The sequence below is a fragment of the Sturnira hondurensis genome, unplaced genomic scaffold (assembly GCF_014824575.4).
Source record: "Sturnira hondurensis isolate 20B ecotype Veracruz unplaced genomic scaffold, ASM1482457v3 Scaffold0006496, whole genome shotgun sequence".
Classification (NCBI taxonomy): domain Eukaryota; kingdom Metazoa; phylum Chordata; class Mammalia; order Chiroptera; family Phyllostomidae; genus Sturnira; species Sturnira hondurensis.
This window is the reverse complement of record NW_028079127.1, coordinates 18,628,535-18,644,156: the sequence shown is the minus strand read 5'-3', so window position 1 is coordinate 18,644,156 and position 15,622 is coordinate 18,628,535. Positions and strand designations below refer to the sequence as shown.

Sequence of the window (15,622 nt, the reverse complement as noted above, 5' to 3'; positions counted from 1 at the left end):
ACCTCTCACTCTGTATTAACAAAACGTTCAGAACAGGAAGATGCTAATATAAACTAATTAAAACGCAGACTAATTAAGAGGCTTCAATGAAAACAGAGTGAAGAAAAAACAACGTGATGCGGACAGGGACGAGTCATTTGGGACTCAAAAAGTACTACTGCAGAGATTCCAAAACTACTACTTCAACAAATAAGAAACCCGAGGGCTAACACTGCAACAGAAGGAAACCGTTCAGTAAGAGAAGACGGAGTTGAGCAAAGGCCTGGCCATCCCAGATGCAAACGACTAGAACCCACGGAAACAGGTTCCCGGGAAGCCCAGCAGGCACTCCGAGCTTTGGCTCCACGCCGCAGGACCCTCACACCTCGGTCCACCCTACCCCCTCACCACCGGGGTGGGAGGAGTGCCCGGAAAGCTCCGCCCCCTCGCCCGGTCCGAGAGCCAGGCGGGTGCAGGGGAAGCCAGCTCGAGGCCGAGGGAGGAGAAAGCCCGCCCAGGTGACTGGAGCTAGAGGCGGAAACAGTCTGGGAAGTGGGCCGCTGTACGGCGGCAGGGAAGATGGAGCTCCCCAGTCCGTACGGAACGGAGATTGGGATGATTGGGAGGAAAAACGCGACCAGAGGGATAAAAGAGGCCCCTCCTACAGGTAGGGCGGGCACACCCCTACCCCCCCACTCCGGGCGGAAGAGTTACTCTCAGGAAGCCTCTTTTGCGGACTGCAGGAAGAACGGAAAGCCCCGCCCCCGAGCCAAGAATTTGGAGGAGAAGTCCTGTCAGGCCCGGGGCCCAGCCTCCACGGCGGCCCGGCCCGCCCCCTCGCCGCCGGCGGCCCGGGCAGGTGCCGCCCCTCCCCCAGCCCGCGCCCACTCTCCCGCCCGCCGGGCCACGCGCCCTGTCTCCTCGAACCCCTCCCAGAAAGCCGTCTTCCTCCCTTCCCCACTCACCTTCCCGGGCGGCTCTGCCGCTCGCCCCTGACCCCGCCAGCGGCCACGGTTCACACACACCGCCTCAGGTCCCGCACTATCCCTCACTCACACACAGCGCGACCACGGCTCCAGAATGGCCCACATATTATGCGTCAGTCGCGCGCTACGTGCACCGCGCGCGCGCCTGCGCGCGTGCCCCCTTCCCCCTTCCGACTCGGCGCGAGGCTCGCTGGCCGGAGGCGGGAGGGAAACGCCAGAGCCGGCGGAGGAATATTAACGAACCCCGCAGCCTCCTGGGAAATGAAGTTCCGCTTCTAGGGGCGGGGCGTTTTAGTCAATTAGCTCAAGAGCGCTTCTCCGGCGCGTATTGGTTGCTGGGGCTTGTAGTTCTTAAAATTAACGCGGACGTCTGCATAGTCATTGGCTGCTTCAGAAGGCGGAAGAGAAAAGTGAGGACCTTGGATCCTTCCAAGACAGTACTACAAGAGCGGGTTACCTTTTCATTACCTTATTATGCCCCGTGCGACAGACGAGAGCTTTTGTTTTACTCTCCCATCTGCCCCTTTGTTCACATACCAGGATCTAAGAAAATATTTGCCACGAGCATGTTAGAAACCACAGCACCCATAAAACAGAAGGCTCTGGTTTTCCTTTGTCTTTCGGTACAAGACCTAGCCTGTAGGATCAATAAATATTTATCTTAGGTGTTATATATGAGGCAGAGAAAAGGGGAAAAAATCCAAAGGCCATAAGTAAGGCAAGGCTGAACTCGGAGGTCATCTAATTTAATTCCTTTATTTTGCAGCTGGGAAAAGTGACACAGAGAGTGATTGACTTGCCTAACACCACGCAACTAATAAGCAGCAGAACCAGAACAGCTGACAGACTCAGGGATCCCCTGACTTGGGAACATGAATGATAAATGTGACTTCGCAGATGAGCAGAATCTCTCCCTGACAGGGTCCTACCCAGCCTTTATCTCTCTGGGAGTCCTTAGAAAGTTTCTGCACATTTCTGTGTAGTCCTCAGAGCTAACACTTTCACTTGGGGAACACGGAACACAGCAAGCCTGCTGCCATGCTCAGGTTCTATAGCTAGTAAAAAGCTAGCCAGAACCCTGTTCAGGTTGTTCAGTTGGTTAGAGCGTCCTCCCCATATGCCAAGGTTGCAGGTTCCATCCTGGTCATGGCACGTACAAGAAGCAACCAGTGAAAGCACCAATAACAAATTGATGTCTCAATATCTCTCTCAATAATAAATAATTTTTTTCTTAAAAAGAAGCCCAGAGCCTGAACACTGAGACTCTTGATACCATTCCCCATTGGACCCCATTTCCCTAGTTCCAGAGAAAAGACCTCCTTCCTCCTTCACTTAAATGTGTAACTTGGAGCAGCTGCTCAGGCACAAAATTCTAGAATGTGGGGGGGCAGTGGCGCAGACATATCCCCTCTCTGCAACCCTTCCACCTGCCATGACACAGAGCTCTCTTCCCTGTGCTTCTGGAACTTTGCCCATATCAATAATGGCCACTATCATTTCCTTTGACTTTATGGCAGGCTGAACTGTGAGCCGAGCATTCCACCCTCACTTTTTCATATAACCTTCAGTACCACCTCATAGGGTAGACACAGTTAGTCACCTATACAGATGAGATATCTGAGTGCAGAGAGGTGGTCCAAGAAATGGGGCCCAGGTTTGTGGGTCCAGAGGCTGGACTCGAAACTTTCCTATGCCTTGCCTCCAGCACTCCTTCAGCTGACTTTTCTGCTATGCCTCCCTGGGCCATACACCCAAAATGCGTACGGGTGGAGGGTTCCTGAGGGTATCCTCAGATACCCTCCCTCTGTTCGTGGTTTAGCTAGTGCGGCAGTGACTTCCCACTGGCTGGGGGCCAGAAAGGCAGAGAACCCTGGTGTGAACACAGGGTCCACCTCACCTGTTTGTGGCACAGCCTCAGCCTGCCACCAGATGGCACTGCTCCCCTTCAGAAACCCAGTCTTGGGCGCTGGGTCAGTGAGGGGAGTGTGGAGCTTTGGAGAAATTGGGGGTCTAGGAGACCAGGAAAGCAGAGCAGAGCCTATAAAGGGCCTGTCTAGAATCTGCTCCCTCCAGAATCTGTTCTATAAGGTCTTCAGTCCTTCTACCCATGCCAACACCCCCCACACACACATAGCCACGTGCCTGCAGGCACTCCCAGACTCACTCCCAGCCTGAAATGGCAAAAGGACAGCAGCACCCAATTTTCTGCATGCATATTTCACAGGGAGAACATGCATGCCAGATACACAAGCACGCACATCTGTGCATTGGCACAACCACTTTCACATCTAAGTACACACAAGCACAACGCCACAGAAAACCCAGGCCCACACACCCAGCTTGGCCTACTGGAAAGAGATTTCTTGTCCTCTTTGGAAAAACATCTCTGAACTCTGCCCCACCACCCTCCAGTTCTGCCTGTGTACCACCCCACCCCCACCACGTGTGCCTCAGTAAGAAGCAGCCACCATCCAAAAGGGCAAGGAGTGGTTCTTGCCCAGTGGCAGAGAAAGGGCGGAGAGGTCCCCCTGGCCCCCTCCCACCAAGAGCTACAGATTTGGATGTACTCCACCCCAGAGTGAGGAGACCTCAGAAGAGCCCTGTGCACTATTTAGGGAATACTTATATTTTTAAAAGTTATTGTTCATCTGAAATTAAAATTACACTGGCCATCTTAGGTTTATCTGGCAACCCCACCTCAGAACTATTGCTCAGCCACAGACCCCTGAGGACTCCCCTCCTGCAGCCCCCAGGGCCTCATCGAAATCATCTGAAAAATCGTTCAAAGCCAGTCAGAGCAGCTGCCTCCCAGTGGGGCTCATTGCAGATTCAACAGGCCAAGCAGTGGAGGCTCCCACACCCCAAAGCTGATGATCTGGCTGATATCAGGCTCAAGTTCTTTGTTTCTGCCCTTCTCTCTTTAACCTTATGGCTGAGGGTCAGGGATGAGAAAACTGGTTTTCCTCTGTACTGGGAAGTTTGCAGGAAACGGGTCAGCTGTGAGTCCAGCTTTGGAGGCAGGCATCCTGATAGTGGGTGCTTCCATTTATCAGCTGTGGGACCTCAGCCTAATGCCTTCACCTCTCAAGCTTCAGTTTCCCTGCCTGGAAGATGGTAATAAGGACTCCCCTTTTTAGCATTGCTACGGGCATTAAAGGGGATACTGCATGCAGGGTGCTTAGCTTGGGGCCTGGCACATGGCCATGCTAGCTAAGGGATGGCTCTTCTGGGTCCAAGGCTGTCGCCGTTGATCTTTCTTCCAGACTGCCTCAGCCCAGGCCACTTTCTCCCGGTTCCCAGGACTGCCTGCTGGAAGGGCTCAGGCTTTCCCCATTCAAATTTAGAGAAATGAGCTCCTTGCCAGAAAAATCCTAGGGCCCATCTTCAGAAGCACTGGGAAGTGGTGGAGTCACCCTTCTTGGGGGTCAACTGTCCACTCTTTGGCCCTTCCCAGGACTGAAAACTGAGTGGGTCAGAGGGTGGTTTAAGAGGATCTGCTCCTAGGCTTCCTCACACTGGCAAGGGCTACCGATCGAGGGTGAACAGGGTCAAGGCCAAGGAGCCCCTTGGATATGAAGCCAGACATGCCACCCTCCCCAAACCTGCTGTGGCCACTGCTTCCTGCTGAAGCTTCTGGAACTCTTGCCCAGAGCACACTTCCTTCCCTGAGGTTCTCTGGCAGAGTGGTGATGTCACAGTCAAAGCAGAGGCCAGAGAGGATGGCCAGTGGACCTTCACAGGGCATGCCCAGCACAAAGAGGGGCTGTGTGTGAGGGCCAAACTAAACTCTGCTGTCCTGGCACCCCAGCCCCTGTTGGATCCCCCAGCCTGGCTGCCGGTTATCATCCCTCTGACTCTGGGGCCCTGCCCTTCCCAGAGGCCATGTTTTACGTAAGAGGTGGGGGGTTGGGGAACATGTGCAGGGAAGGTGAGGAGAAAGTACTTCCAGCCTCTTTTGCCTCAGGTTTCTGGAAGCATGAATCCTTCCAGGAAGAAACAACAGTGGAGTCAGCACTGCAAAGAAAAGCCCTTGGATTTTGGTCCTGCCTGTTTGTAGCCATGAGACCTTTTCACAGGATTCAGGAATCTCCGGCCTGACCCACTGGAAAGGGCTCTGGGCACTGCTGGGGCAGACCCTGCTGAGCACCCCAGTCACAGGAATCTTCCTACCTAGACAGTTCTTTCACTTAAGAAAGCCTGGAGAAGAATGGCCTGATGGGGGTAAGCTGCTCTGACCCCCAGTTCTGAGGTCAGAGACCCGCCATCACCACCGCCCGGCATAACTGCCTCCTGCCCCTGCTCGAACCTGGTAGCGATGGGCCTGGACCTTTGAGAGAAAGTGCCAGATGCAGCCAGGAGTACCCAATTAGGCCTGGGAGCTGATGTCAGCACAGAGAGGTGTGTCCTGGGCTCTTACTGTGAGGTAGCTCCTCCTCCTTCCCTCAGTGGTAGGGGTGTCTCTCCATGAAAATGTACATGATGTTCCTGGGGGGAAGACCCTCTGCCTGGCTCTACTTCACCAGGCCCGCCCTTGTCACAAAATAGCCTTTTGTGAAGTCACAAAGTTGGATGCCTCCCCCACATGACTAGGGAGCAAGACAACCAGGGGTAGTGGGTATTCGGAAGGTGCTTCAGAAGTGGCCTTCAGACTCTGGAGAGGGCTGTTTGGTCTGGAGAGGCTCCAGTTGTAGGGGCCAGGGGTTCCCTTGGAGACCTGGGGATGGGGACAGTCTCAGGCCTCAGTCATTGCCAGGAGGTGAGAACAGCTGGAGCCTGGGGCCATGGTCTTGGGCACAGGCTTGCCCCTCGAGACCTAGGGGGTGGAGAACAGAGTCCCCGACGCAGCTGCATGCAGTAAAGGTCCTGATCGCTGCTGTTCCCGCTGGCCCAAGGCAGAGAGGTTAGGACCTCTGACCCAGGATCCTATCATCCCCTCCCCTCGGTGCAGACCATCCCTGGCCATGCACTTGTTGGTGATCCCACCTGCTTCCCGGGCAAGCACCTGCTCCCAAATGCTAGGCTGCTAAGCAGCCCTGCTGGCCTGCCTGCTCAGAGGAGGAAGAATGTCAGGAGAAATTTCTGCACACTCCTTCCCTGGTGTGGACATTCAAGCCGTTGGAGGAGCCAGCCCAGGGCCAAAAACAGTTGGGAGGAAGAAACTGTGCCACGTGAAACACAGAAAGCCAGCCACTGTTGTGGAAGGGTGAAGTTTGGGTGTGTGGGGGGCGGGGGCAGCAGGTGGGGAGGCAGCCCCTTGATGGAAACCTGCTTTTAAATACAAAGAAACAAAATCATTTTCAGTTAAGTCAGGGAGTCCTGAATGCTCTGCACCTGGCCCTGTACTCCTGCAGGAGGGCGCAGCCCATGGTGGGGACAACAGGCCCTGCCTGCAAGGGCCCAGGGTCTAGGGACTGAGCGAACACGCTCAATGACCTCCCTGAAGGGAAGACTAATGTTCCAGGCAGTGGTGGGACCACCTGGAGCCCAGGACCCCCACCTGTGGGGCCATGACATTTCTCTCAAGGGGAGAATGGGCCAGAATTTTGAGGGCTCTTCACAGTAGAGCCAAGGCAGTGGCACACTGCCTCCCCAGCTTGCAGGTCTGGGACGTGGGGTCATTCATCAAGCCATGCCCCTGGCAAGGGCCCCTAGATATCTGCTCTACAGCCAGCAGGGTACTGGGGGAGAGGGTACTGCAGTGCACCTCACACCTGGCCCTCTGCTCCCAACCTTGCTTCTCTCATGTGGGCTCTGAAATCAGCGTCCCGAACTCTATGGCCCGAGGCCCATATAGGAGTCTGAGTCAGGAGTTCATCAGGCACGTGTCTGTACCTGGTTTCTGAATCACTGGATACTGACTGAATGAATTCTGGACCCTAGTCCAGATCCATTCAATCTGTATCTTTCCGGGAGGCACACCAGCATCCCTGGTTGCGGAGGCTCCCCAGGCGGAGAGAACCACTGATCTAGGAGGAGAGCTCAGCATTAAACAGGATGTGGCTAAGATGGTCTTCACCTCGAGGTGGGGCCCAGAAGCTTGAAATCTTGGGGAGACAGCTACACAAACAGCCATGCATTGTGGTAAAAGCTTCAGTGGGCAGGAGACTGTCTTTTTTCCAGGTACTGTTCCGCTCTGAGGCCCGCAGAACCTGCAGAATTGTCCTTGTCCCTATTTGACTGCAGGGTGTGCCTGATTTCGTGGGGCTGCCAGCCTCACCCAGGAGCCAGAAGATACCCAGGGCAGCCTGGATGGAGCTCAAATTCTCCCCTCCCGATTTCTTCCCCCCAAAACAGAGAGCAGAGGGACGTGAGCAAGGTGGGCTCCACATCCCACAAACCAGGCAGGTCTGGGTTCCAGAGGCTTTTATTCCAAAGAAGCCGTGAGAAGCGTCACGGCCTGAGCTACCCTGAGGACAAGAAATTCTGGAGAACTGAATAAGAAGGCCGTGGACCTCGTTACAGGGAAATGCACCTCCCACACTGCAGCTGAGAGCAAAGGCCATTCTGCCCTTCAGACTGGGGAGGCAGGGTAAAGAGGAGCAGACTCTCCCTGGGGTTGGGCGTGGGGGCGTGCGTAAGGCCCTTCAGCAAGCTGACAGGCTGGTGCGAGGTCCTTAGCCCTGGCTACACATTCGGGTCTCCTGTGGGGCTTGACAAATTCTGTCCGGGCTGAGTGTAGACCTCCAGCGCCGCAGGAGGAACTGTCACCAGAGGCCCATCATAGCATCACCAGTTAAACCACATGACTTAGTGACAAAGCCACGAGAGCCTCAGCATTCGGGGGTAAAGGCGGAAAGGGTCTATCACACCATCTCCATCCCAGGAGTGACAGCTGAGAGGAGACGGTGGGACAGAGAGGGCTCAAAAATGAAACACAAAAGGCAATTCACGTTGAGCATTTGCGTGGGTTGGGCTAAGCCCTTCCTATCTGTTCGCTCACGTAATCCTCACCAACACCGTGGGAGGGCATGATTTTCGGTATGTGCCAGTTTTACATTTGTGTGTTTGTTTCTTATAGATAACTACATTTTTAGAGCATTTTCCCCCAAACCCCTAACTCCACACACACAGCCTCCCCCACCAGATGCTACATTTATTTGTCACAATGGACGGAACGACATTGACACAACATTGTCACCCGTAGTGTGCAGTAGGGTTCACTCTCGGCGTCAGTACAGCCTGTGGGTTTGAACAGAGGTACAATGACGTGTATTTTACTTTTCAGTACCATTTTATTTTTATCAGAGTGGTTCATGCTCAGTGGCTTCAAAGTCAGAGTACAGAAAAGGCCTGTATGGAACACCAACCATGCCTCTTTCTGCCCTCTCCACCCTTCCCAACCCCAGCCCCAGCCCTGGGGGCAGAGTAGTGCCCTTCTCATGCGCTCATTAGCCTCAGGGGCCCCACCACTAGCACCGCTGCCACCGAGGTATTGAACCTTTTTGGATCAGGAAGCTTAGAAAGGACTGGAGACGAACAGCCCACGGGGGGGCAAAGGGCCAGACTGGCCTAACACACCCTCTGCCCCAGGGTCAGCCAGGCATCTCAGATAAGACCTTCCGAAGGCATTTTCAACTCCCACACCTGCTGCTGCATCTGCGTGCTTTGAGCTGAGCACCCGCTCTCTGTGCGGTCCCAGGCTCAGCCTCTCAGCCTGTGAAGCAGGTGTCACGCCCCATTTTTCCAGACGAGCAAGCTGTGGCTTAGGGAAGTTAGCTAACTTAGGCCATGCTGCTCAGCTCTGAGAACAGGGTCTAGATCCTCTGCTCTCTCCTCTGTCAGAAAAATAAAGGTAGGGGCGGGGAGCATTCAGCCAGCAAGCACCCCAGGGACTGCTTGGACTGCCACGGCTTGGTGGCACCCCCTACCCCAAGCCGCCTAATGAAGATGTCAGCTTGGAGAACCTCTCTCCAGATGGGCTAGGGCAGCCCAGGGGCCTCCAGCAGGTCTGTTGGGGTGGCTGCCCTAGGGAGGCATGAGGGAGCATCCCATCCTCCCTCCTTTGGAGGGTGGGGTTGGAGGTGCTGGAGCAGGGGCCCTGGCTCCCCAGCCTTCCTTCCTTGGCCCACCATTCTCTTTTTAGGCAGCTCATGTCTCCCGGTATGAACCTTCTTGCCTGCCTTCTCCTCCAGGTGAGATGAAGATGGGGGTGAGGGGCTGTCCTAGAGGTAGCTGGGCATAATCTGGGAAGGCTCCCTGCAGGTGGCAAGGGTGAGGGATAAGCTGCAGAAGAGAAGGGAGAAATGGATGAAGGGAACAAACCGTGGGAAAGGACCCAAATTACAACTTCCCTCAGCCTCCTTACTCCAGCAGAGGCCTCTGTCTCTGGCTAGTCACTCATCTGTCCCTCCCTCCCTCCCTTCTTTTCTTCTTTCATTGAACCCCATGTGCTGGGCAGGAAACAGGGTTCTGCCTCCCGTTCACGACTCCCAGGGAGACAGCTGCACAGACAGCCACGCAGTGTGGCAAAAGCTGCAGCGAACGTGTTCTGGGACCTCAAAGGCGGCTTGAGAGGATCAGAGCATCCAGGACAGTTCACATGGAGCTCTTTAAAGGCCAAATCTGTTCCCTAAACCCTAGATATGCTCATGTAGGAAATGAATACTTGTTATGAAAACCCTTTTTACCTGGCTCTTAGATAATATTGAGTACCCCAGTGCTGTGTTTGCAAGCCCCACACCCAACTGTGGAAGAATTTTCAAATTGTGTCAAAGTGCAGAGAATGTAAAATTTGGTACCTTAACTAGTTTCACTGTAGAGCCCAGGGGTAGTAAATACATTCATAATGTGCAACCATCGCCACCATCCACGCCCATAACTCTTTTCGTCTTATAAAGCTGATACTTTGTACCAGCAAACCACAAGTCCCCATTCTCTGCGCTCCTGGAAACTGCCATTCTACTTCCTGTTCTTCGAGTTTGATCATTTCAGGCGCCTCAAATGAGTGGACTCATACAGCGTTTGTCTTTCTGTGACTTGGCTTCTTTCACTTAGCATAATGTCTGCAAGGCTCATCCGTGCTGTGACACATGGCAGAATATCCTTCCTTTTAAAGATGGAATGATATTCCATTGTAAATCCACATCACAGACCTTTGAAACCCATGGAGACTCTGTTTACAAAACGAAGCACTGAAGAGCCTGAGATTCTCAGGGGTCCCCTGAAAGATTAAGAGGGGTGGAGAGCAGGGCCCGGCAAACGGGAGGGGTGGTGCTGATGACACACTAGGTGCAGAATCAGAATCAACTGTCGTCCTGGGAAACTCAGTCCACTGCTGTGGGCTGGGTCAGGCCCTGGTCGTCTGCGTCTCTCATGAGGTCCCCGAGGAGGCCAGGGCTGTTGGCTCTGGTCCAGGCTTTGAGCTAGGAGGCTCAATAAACAACCACAGCGTCTCTAGCTCTGCTTCTCAGGTAAGCTCCCCTCTCCACCTCCCTTCCCTTAACCCTTCTTTCAGTTACCAAGACCTGACAATNGTTTTTGGGCCCCCCCCCCCCCCCCGCCCCCCCCCCCCCCCCCGCTCCTTTCCAACACTGGAGTGTGACTCTTGGCATGACTTAAAATGCAACTTTAGGTTTTCAGTGTGGTTGATAAGAGCCCTGGTCACATCCGGAGTCTTGTTTCTTTTCATTTTAGTCCTGCAGTTCCCCCCATCAGAATCCTCTTCTCCATCTTTCACCCAATCCCATCCCTGCTCCTGCCTGCCCCCTCCCCTGAGTTCACCCTCCTCTAAGCTGGGAGCCCGCTTGCTCACTCTTCAGTGAGGGCCATTGTGACAATATCCACCCCCACCCCCACAAAGACCCTTTAAGCAAAAAAAAAGAACTGATTTTAAAGAGAGAAGTAGGTATTCTTTGGATTCACAAGCAGAAATATAGGTCACGCCTTTTTAAAAAAAGATTTATTTAGCCCTGGCTGGTGTAGCTCAGCGGATTGAGCGCAGGCCTGCAAAGCAGAGGGTCGTGGTTTGAGTCCCAGTCAGGGCACATGCCTGGGTTGCAGGCCAGTTCCCAGCAGGGAACGCATGAGAACCAACCATACATTTCTCTCTCTTTCCCTTCCCTTCTAAAGATAAATAAATGAATAAATAATTTTAAAAGGATTTATTTATTTATTTTTAGAGAGTTGGGAAGGGAGGGAGAAAGAAGGAGAGGGAGAGAAACATTGATGTGTGAGAAGATGCATTGGTTGGTTGTCTCTCACACAACCCCAAAGAGGAACCTTGCCCACAACCCAGGCTTGTGCCCTGACTGGGAATCGAGCTGGCGACCCTTTAGTTCACAGGCTGGCGCTCAATCCACTGAGCCACACCAGCAGGGCATCCTTCCTTTTCTCCTTTCTCTGGGACTCTCAGCCCAGTGCCCTCTGGTTGGGCTTAAATCCAAGACTTAAATCCAAGATACACTTAAATCCAAGACTTAACTCCAAGTTTATGTGTTGAAATATAGAATCCAATTGGCCCATTTGCAATTAGGTATTCTCCCTGGGCCAATCAGCTACCGCTAGGGGACTGAGACACAGGGCACAAACATACTCTCTAGGCCTCACTCCTGAGTGGGTGTTCTAGTTTTGGGAAGGGGAATGTGGGCTAGGTAGACCCCAGAGGTGTCTCCTGCGATTCTCAGGGCACTCGCCCTGTACCTCCCTCTTGTGGCATAACCGCCTATTATTGGTCCGCCTCCCGCCGTGGACAGAAGCTCTTAGGACAGACGCCACATTGTACAACCCTGTCTCCATGGGGCTGAAACACCATGTGCCCAATAAATAGTTGGGAGACGAGGTACCAAGAAAGCCCAGAGCAAGAGCTGGCTTTGAGGTTCATGGAGGCAGCATAGAAGATGTGACATTTGTGTCAGACATTAAAGCACAGTGACTTCGCTAACTGGAGTAGAGATTTAGCAACAGAGAATGGTGGCCCCATGGCCCGATTTGGTCCAGCCGTACACTACTGAGTACCCAGGCACCAACCACACACTGAGCGACGAGGAGGGTAAAACCTGGCGATGGTCGAGGAGTCACCAAAGGGGAGGTTAGACTCCCAGGGGGAGGGTCTGAACCCAGCATTTCCTCCTTCAAACCCCTGCTGATGGTTTGTTCACACAGGAGTTAAGGCTGTGTTATAATTGTTTGTGTGCCTGCGTCCCCCAGGAACCTCAGGGGCTGCGTATTTTTGTCTTTGCGAAACAAATCCCCAGGGTCATTTGAATGAAACTGAATCCCTTTGTGGCAAGTGGGGACTGTAGACAACCCTAATATTCCACTCAATGCAGGCACATGGAACTCAGCCCTGTACCGACTCTGAGTCAATGAGATGACCCAAACTGGCCCCATCTGGAGGAGTCCTCGCAGTTCCAGTAAGAATGACATAGGTGCAAAAACCAAGATAATTGCAAAAGTGCAGCCACTCACACGTAACTCACTACAGTGACGACCTACTATGTGGAAGGCAACATCCCTCCCCCCTTATTAAGACTGCTCTCAGACAATCACCAGCAAAACAGTCATTCACCTCTGAAGTAAGGAAATACTCCTCCCTGCCCACTAATTCTTACATCGGGGTCCAAATTCTGGCTCTATCAGCTACCGACTGTGAGGTCTTGTATAATTCCACTTCTCTGAGCTTGAGTTTCCTTTTTTAAATTGAGGTAAAATTCACATAACATAAAATTAACCACTTGAACACTTCAGTACATTCACAGCGTTATGCAACCACCACTTCATTCTAGTTGCAAAAACATTTTTATCATCCCCAAGATAAAACCATTAAGCCATTGCTCCCCATCGTCCACTCCCCTCTGCTTCCTTCAGCCCCTGGCAACCACCAATCTGCTTCCTGTCTCTATAGATTTACCTATTTTAGGTATTTCTTATAAATGGAATCATCCAATGTGTAACACTTTGTGTCTGGCTTTTCTCACTTAACATACTCTTTTCAGTGTTTCTATAGGTTGTCAGAGGTATCGGTACTTCATTCCGCATTTTGTTTATCTGTTCATTGATGAGCACTGGAGTTTCCACCCCCCTTTGACTACTGTGAATAATGCTACAGTGAACACAGGTGTACAAGTATCTGCTGAGCCCACGGTTTCCATTCTTTTGGTCATACAACTAGGCATGAAATTGCTGGGAATGAAAAACATCAGAATTCTATGTTTCACCTTTTAAGGGGCCACCAAGCAGTTTATCACAGTGGCTACACCATTTCACATCCCCATCAGCAACATGCAAAGGTTCCAATTTCTCCACATATTCACCGACACTTGTAATTTTCTGTGTGTGTTTTTTACATTATTTTATAACAGCCATCCTAATGGGTATGAAGTAGTCTTTCACTGTGGTTTTGATTTGCATTCTCCTGATGATGAGTGATGTTGAGCATCTTTTTATGTGCTTATTGGCCATTTGCATATCTTCTTTGGCAAAAGGTCTATTCAAATCCTTTGCCAATTTTTGAATCAGGTTGCTTGGTTTTTCTGTTGTTGAATTGCAGGAGTTTTTTTTATATATCCTGGGTATTAATCTCTGATCAGATATATGATTTACAAATATTTCTTCCCTTCTGTGGGTTGCCATTTTACTTTGTCAATAGTGTCAACTGATGCGCAACAGTGCTAAATTTTCAAGAAGTCCAACTTGTCTATTTCTTCCTTCTGTGGCCTGGGCCTTTAATGTCATATTCAAGAAACCATTGCCAGATCCAATGTTGAAAATTTGCCTTGTTTTTTTTGAAAGACTTATGGTTTTGGTTTTTATATTTATGTCTTTGATATACTTTGAGCTACTGGTAATTCTGTATATGGTGTGAGGTAAGAATCCAGTCTCTCTCTCTCTCTCTCTCTTTCTTTTCATGTGGATGTCCAGTTTTCCTATGATCATTTGTGGAAAAGACTGTCCTCACCTCATTGAATGACCTTGGCAAACTTGTCAAAAATCAGTTGACCATAAATGTGGGGGTTTATTTTCAGGATCTTTATTCTGTTCCATTGATTTATGCCTGTATTTATGCCGGTCCAACACTATTTTGATTACTATAGTAGTGTAGTATGTTTTGAAATCAGGAAGTGTGAGTCCCCTGGCTTTATTCTTCTTTTTTCAAGATTGTTTTAACTATTTGGGGTCCCTTCAGACTTCACACAAATTATAGAGTAGATTTTTCTGTTTCTGCCAGAAAAAAATGTTGTGGGATTTGATATGGATTGCATCAAACCTGAACATTGCTTTGGGCAGTATTGACATCTTGACAATCATCAGCATGTCTTTTCATTTATTTGTATTTTCTTAATTTCTTTTAGCAACATTTTTAGTTTTCAGTGTGCAAGTCTTTCTTCTTTTTGGTTAAATTTATTTCTAAGTAGTTTATTTTTTTGATGCTAGTATAAATGAAATTGTTTTCTTAATTTCCTTTTCAGATTGCTAAGTGTTAGTGTGTAGAAATGTAACTAATTTTGAGTTGTTTTTGTACCCTGCAGCTTTGCTGAACTCATTTATTAGCTCTAACTTTTTTTTTTTGCATGGAATCTTTAGAGTTTTCTATATATAAGATTATATCATCGTAAACAGAATTTTACTTCTACTTTTCCAATTTGGTTATCTTTTTGTTGCCTAATTTCTCTGGCTAGGACTTTCAGGTCTATGTTGAGTAGAAATATGAGAGTTAGTATCCTTGTGTTATTCTTGATCTTAGAGGGAAAAGTTTGCTTTTTGTCATTGAATATAATATCACCTGTGGCTTTTCACATAGGGCCTTTGCTGCGTTGAGGTAGTCTCCTACTCCTAGTTCATTGAGTGTTTCGTTTTGTTTTTATCACAAAGGGCCAGTCTGGTTGCCTCTCATCTTTTTCTTGCCTCATTGCTTTGGCTGGAACTTCCAGTGCGATGTTCCATAGCAGTGGGGAAAGCAGGCATGTTTGTCTTATTTCTGGTCTTCAGCAGAAAGCTTTCAACACTTGCAGTATTACATCATGGAGTACAATGCTAGTTGTCAATTTAAAAAAAATTTAAAGATTTTTATTTATTTGTCTTTAGAGGGGAAGGGAAGGAGAGAGGGAGAGAAACATCAATGTATGGTTGCCTCTTGTGAGTCCCCTGTTGGGAACTGGCCTGCAACCCAGGCATGTGCCCTGACTGGGAATCGAACCACGATCCTCCACTGAGCTACACCAGCCAGGGCCGTCAATTTTTTTTTATTAATAGCCTTTAATAATGCTAAGGAGGCTCCTTTCCTTCCCAGTGTGCTGAATGTTTTTATCACCCTGCCTCTGGGAGCATCCATGTGTGTTGAGGGTAAGCAGACCCTCTGGGCCCTGGAGCATAGGCCCCCCCACACACACATTTCCCACCCAGCCCTAACCCAGGGGTGATCACGTGGATCTAGGAGTGGTCACCGACTGAGCTCTCAGGAGTTACAGTGAGAGGCCAGAAATGACACATCCCTGCCTGCCCAGCTAAACTCCCTGGAGTCGAGCTAGGACTGCCTCTTTCTTTTCTTTCTTATATCCATGTTTATTCCCATGCTGTTCTGCTTTTCAAAGCCTCCTCATCCTTAAAAACTTTTCCTTAGCAAAACTTCCTTGCCTAAGATGAAGCCCCCTTCCTCGGGGGAGCAGAGCCTGCAGAGGTTGTGAGCATGCTGCTTTCTAACCCAGGAGTCCGCCATTTCT

At 50.6% G+C, this 15,622-nt stretch overlaps 1 protein-coding gene across 4 annotated transcripts in view; it reads right to left on the bottom strand.

Annotated features, from left to right (window-relative positions):
* The window catches only part of DCAF1 (DDB1 and CUL4 associated factor 1), a 59,132-nt gene extending 57,969 nt beyond the window's left edge, over positions 1-1,163 (bottom strand). For 2 of the 4 annotated variants that reach the window (XM_037049611.1, XM_037049610.1), the window contains exon 1: positions 945-1,163. The gene's annotated coding sequence lies outside the window, so the exon portion shown is untranslated. Of the gene's footprint in view, positions 1-296; positions 386-944 lie in introns of those variants that run through there. The other 2 variants (XM_037049614.1, XM_037049612.1) reach the window with 2 other exon arrangements.
* Between the last annotated feature and the right edge of the window lie 14,459 nt (positions 1,164-15,622).